This window comes from Hemicordylus capensis, chromosome 7 (genome assembly GCF_027244095.1).
Source record: "Hemicordylus capensis ecotype Gifberg chromosome 7, rHemCap1.1.pri, whole genome shotgun sequence".
NCBI classification, from domain to species: domain Eukaryota; kingdom Metazoa; phylum Chordata; class Lepidosauria; order Squamata; family Cordylidae; genus Hemicordylus; species Hemicordylus capensis.
In genome coordinates, this window is record NC_069663.1 from 32,336,192 (window position 1) to 32,341,034 (window position 4,843).

A 4,843-nucleotide genomic window follows, 5' to 3' on the forward strand; every position below is an offset into this window, starting at 1 on the left:
ACTTGGAGCCTTCTGCTCTTCCCAGAGCAGCTCCATCCCCTCAGGGGAATCTCTTGCAGTGCTCATACATCAAGTCTCCCTTTCATATGCAACCAGGGCAGACCCTGCTTAGCTAAGAGGACAAGTCAAGCTGGCTACCACAAGACCAGCTCTCCTCTCTCTCACTCCCACCCCACCTGGGCCAGAGAGACTAAAGGTGTGAGGAGAGAGGAGGATTTCAGGGAAAACTCCCTTCCTTAGGCATCCAAACAGGGGCGTAGCTAGGGGGGAGGGGGCCCCAAGAGTGAGGGAGACAATGAAGATAATAGGGAGGGGTGGATCTGGAGGGCCCTCAGCAGCTGGGGGCCCGTGTTCTTTGAACCCTTTCGCTCAATTATAGCTACGCTCCTGCATCCAAAAGTTGCTCTCAGCATCTCTTAACTGTGAAATCCACAAATTTTGTTGCAACTGATGTGATCAAATGCCTTGTGGTGTGATCTCCCTCTTAAACCTGTACATTGGATGCCACTTGTTAGTTCTAAGTGGACGGCCACTGGTTCTTGCATCCGGGACTTCCCTGTGCAGCTTTTCTACATCATCCACACAGGGGGGGGGTCTATTTTAAAGGAGCCATTAATGCTCCCCCTCCTACGTCAAGGAGTGAATAAATGCAGCGGGGAAAGCCAGTGGCGCATCACCCCTGGATTTGGGCTGGTGTGACTCAGAACAAGACTCTGGCAGATGAGGCTGGGGTCAGGTGACCAGGTTGACAGACAGCTAGCTGCTCCTGGGGTGCCCACTCATCTCACCCTCGCCTCTCCAAAAGAAGCTTGCATAGTGCTTCACAAACCCAAAAAGCCTGTCTGAGCAGAGCTGCCAGCGAGACCAAAGAAATGTGTAGGTGCACCATAGAAAGCGATGCTGCTCAGAGGATGCCATCTTCAGCTCTCTGTTATCTGCCTCCAGCATCCAAAAGCAGTGCTCAGGTTCCAAAACAAGAGGTGCTGGGCCCCAGTCTGTCTGTGAGAGAGTCCCATCCTCCAGGCCTTGGATCCCAGATGCCTGGCTGTGGCTGATCAGCGAGAGGAACTCTGTGCACGTTCAGAGGTACTCTCACAATACACCCTGCCAACAAGGCCTCTTGGGAGTTAAAACTACTTGCACAGAGACAGCCCTAAAGCAATGAATTGTAGCAGAGGATGATAACAAGGCAGGTCTTTTTCCACTCCTCTTCCTTCATAAAACAAACTTCCTTGTTTAAACTCCTCTTCCTTTTATCAATAAAGTAAGGAAACAAAGCAAGGCTTTGAAGAGGAGAGCTGGTCTTGTGGTAGCAAGCATGACTTGTACCCATAGCTAAGCAGGGTCTGCCCTGGTTGCATCTGAATGGGAGACGAGAAGTGTGAGCACTGGAAGAGATTCCCCTCAGGGGATGGAGCCGCTCTGGGAAGAGCAGAAGGTTAGAGATTCCTGCCTGCAACCTTGGAGAAGCCTCTGCCAGTCTGTGAAGACAATACTGAGCTAGATAGACCAATGGTCTGACTCAGTATATGGCAGTTTCCTATGTTCCCAAGACCTTTCTTCAGTTTAACAGTCAGCAAACTTGATGACCCCCAAGATACCCTGGGAGCTTCTGGCAAAGGGAGAGCAAAGCTCCCTTCCAGTACATCACAACCCCACAGGCATCGGAAGGGATATTCCTGCCACTTCCTTGCATCTGCTGGCCCTTAGAAGACTGGGATTCCTGCAGGACTCTAAATATGGGCAAGAGTCCTGGAAGCTGTGGGAAAGGGGGATGCAGGTGGGGCAGAGAGGACAAAGCAGCCCAGCTCACTCACCAGCCGTTCACCTTCAAACACTTTCCCACTCTCAGCTCTGAGTGATGGGAAATAGGAAAGAGAGAGAGAGAGAAAGAGAGTACTTCTGAGAATGTGCAAAGTATCTTCCCCTCACCACTTCCTTAGTTAGTCTCCACACTTCTGGGACCTCGTGGTCCTCTAATTACTGCCATGCTAAAAACCAGGTGCTACCTTTACAGTGTTTTTTCAACACTGTAATCTGGTCATGTCAAGAAAAGCATGTGAAGACCTGTAAGGGTTGCTCTGCTGAGTAATCCGTCCCATGCTGACAATGCCTGCTACTGGCACCCTGGTTTACCTCCCACTTTTTCTTAGAATGTTTAATATATAGGGGGAGGTCACAAGTGAGTCACTATTTCTGCCCCATCAGCAACTTGCAAAAAGGCTAATCTGTTTCACACGGACGGAGTCCAGATGGTTTTGTTCTCTCTTTCCTTTCAGTCTTGTGCATTTGGCAGGGAGACTTGTTGGCCCAATTGCACAAGCTCTCCAAGCACAGGCCAGCAGAAATTTTAGGAACACAAAAGAAGCAACATGAGATCCCAGACTTGTGATTTGGCATCATCTGTGGCATTGCCTGGGAGAGAGACAACTCTCAGATCGCGCAGTGTGGCAGCTTGAGGCTGCAAATTGTCTTGGGTCCTCTTTGTTTTTAGGTAAATCAGGCCTGCTTCATAGGAATTCTGGGACTGAAATATGAAGGTGTACTAGTATTACATTGGATCCCAGGAAAAAGAGACTTGTTTTACATTTTTGTTGGCCCCCTGTGTTGATAGAGTAACAAGCTTTTAAGTTGTGCAAACCTCTTAAATCAGGCAAGATGCTTTGTCTTCCATCCAGAGTTTCTTTGAACTGAAACCGAATGGGGTGGGGTAGAGAGGGAGTTCAGGCAGCCCATGTTTGTAGCTGTATTTCCCTGCATTCTCTGCTTCAGGCACCACATGGATGGATTTCTGCTTGGAAATGTAATATCTGGAGACTCTGGAAAAAGAGCCAAATCCTTCTTTTATATACTTTTTATTTCTAAATTTTACCAAAATGTATCAAAGAAAACAAACTACAAAAAACAACAGCTAGAGCTCAGCTTAGCAACAAATATAATACTTGTGGTTTGCATTTGGATGGGTGACTGCGTGAGCAGTGTAAGATATTCCTGTGAGGAATATAGGCCACCTCCAGCCTCAGAGGCAATATACCTCTAAATACCAGTTGCAGAAGAGCAACAGCAAGAGAGAGGGCATGCCATCACCTCCCGCCTGTGGGTCTCTCCCAAGCATCTGGTGGGCCACTGTGTGAAACAGGATGCTGGACTAGATAGGCCTTGGGCCTGATCCAGTAGGGCTGTTCTTGTTCTTATATGGGGTCATAACTCCGCGAGAGAGCATCTGCATGCTTGCAAGCAGAAGGTCCCAGGTTGACTCCCTGGCATCTCCAGGTAGGGCTGGAAGAGATTCCTGCCCCAAACCTTGAAGCCACCCACGGCCCGTCAGTGCAGACAATACTGAGCAAAATGGACCAAGGGTCTGATAGCTTCCTATAAGGCAACTTCCTATGCAGTTTCCTTAACATATTGAACTACTCTATGCCAAAATAATTTAAGTTCTGAGCTCCTCGGACAAAAGGCGGAATATAAATGTTTTTTAAAAAAGTTATGGGCAAGGCCACCACATATGAATATATGAGCCCACTTGACCACAAAGTCTCCCATCACGGGGAGAGTTTTGCTGATGCTCTATACCAGACATGACCTCATTAGCAGATTCCCTTACATTTAAGGAAGAGAAGGGAAACGGACCTCTAGGCCATCTATTTGTCCATATAGATATAGCTCCAAAATCTGCACACCAACTTTTCACATAACCATGTGGAGCTTTCCCCCATTTTAGCATAACGAGAGGGTTGTAAATCCTAGTAATTAAACCTTTAAACCTGTGATCACTCCAATAGCATCCCCCTCCCCAATCTGTTGGAGCTTTCTTAAAAATGCAACAAGATGTTAACATCTCCTAAAACCTGGGAAAATTCAAGATAGGGCATATTTTGCTGACCTGCCTTTTCCATCAAAACAGCTCTGGACAGAATACAATCCCTGCCTATAATTGCATGAAAACAGTGTAAGGAATTATGTCTCCAGGACACAAAGACGTTTGGATCCCTTCCTGGCGGAATTCCGAGAACCCTAGCACTGCAGCTCAGGTGATATACACTGAACAAGGCATCAGAGACCACAATAGGAACATAATTGGGCCCCTTTGCCCCCTGCTCACTGGGCAGAGACACACCTTTCCAAAGTGTCAGGTCCCATTGCACTGAGCAGGGGGAGAGCACTTGGCCGGCTCCAGCCCCAGCACAGCATCCCTCCAGTGGCTGTTGCTGGGGTCTCCCTTGTGTTCCTTCTTTAGACTGTGAGCCCCCTGGGCAGTGTTCACAGTGTAACAGTGAATCCCAGATGTTGTTGACTACAACTCCCAGCAACCCCAGCTGCAGTGGCCTTTGGCTGAGGACGCTGGGAGTTGTAGTCAACAACATCTGGGATTCCTTGTTACAGCGAACACTGCCGCCCCTGGGGACAAGGGACAGTTTTCTTCTGATTATTTTCCTAGGCAAGCCGCTTTGAGAACTCTTTTGGGGTTGAAAACCGGGATATAGATAATAGAAACCGTGATTTTTAAAAGGGGCAGGTTCTAGGAAATAAAAGTCTGTCTGTCCCTAGAAAACAGGGACAGGTGGAGGCGCCTATGGCCTCCTTCTCGGTCCTCCTTTGCTAGCTGTCTCTGCACGGAGGGCGATTCCCCTCTGCCTGCAGCGGAGCCCCCCGACCCAGCGAGGGGACCCTTCCCGCTCCGCTCCCTGCCACGTGCTGCCGCCTTCGGTCTCCAGCCGCATCTCTCTCCGCGCCCACCTCGCCTTGGGCTCCACCCCCGTCCCCCGATCCTTAACGCATGCGCACTCGCGGAAGGTGTGGAAGCGAAGAGGCGGAGGCAAGCGAAGGGGGCGTGGAGGTC